Source organism: Myotis davidii, unplaced genomic scaffold, assembly GCF_000327345.1.
Source record: "Myotis davidii unplaced genomic scaffold, ASM32734v1 scaffold73, whole genome shotgun sequence".
Classification (NCBI taxonomy): domain Eukaryota; kingdom Metazoa; phylum Chordata; class Mammalia; order Chiroptera; family Vespertilionidae; genus Myotis; species Myotis davidii.
Window position 1 is genome coordinate 7,951,117 of NW_006286675.1, and position 276 is coordinate 7,951,392.

At 61.6% G+C, this 276-nt stretch overlaps 1 long non-coding RNA gene across 1 annotated transcript in view; it reads right to left on the reverse strand.

The window, feature by feature from the left end:
• The window catches only part of LOC107182224, a 24,715-nt gene continuing 24,439 nt past the window's right edge, over positions 1–276 (reverse strand). Inside the window, exon 3 of the long non-coding RNA XR_001512947.1 lies at positions 1–266. This is a non-coding gene — a long non-coding RNA (uncharacterized LOC107182224). The remainder of the gene's footprint in view (positions 267–276) is intronic.

Sequence of the window (276 nt, forward strand, 5' to 3'; positions counted from 1 at the left end):
AAACCCAAGGGCCAAGGCACAGACTTGGGCTCCACATGCCATCCTGGTGGAGTCTCCACTCCAGAGCCGGTCATCGGCCAGGTCGGGGACAGCTGAGCTCTGCAGCCCCAGGGTCCCTCTTTTCCCAGGAGCAGGCCCAGGACCCTGACGGCAGAGTCCACTGGAAGCACCTGCTCAGATCCAGCCTTCACCTGAGTTCATTGTATCGGACTTGCCTCTGCTTTGCCCTGCCTTCCTCCCCCTCCACACCTCCCGCCCAACAGTACCTGAATCTGC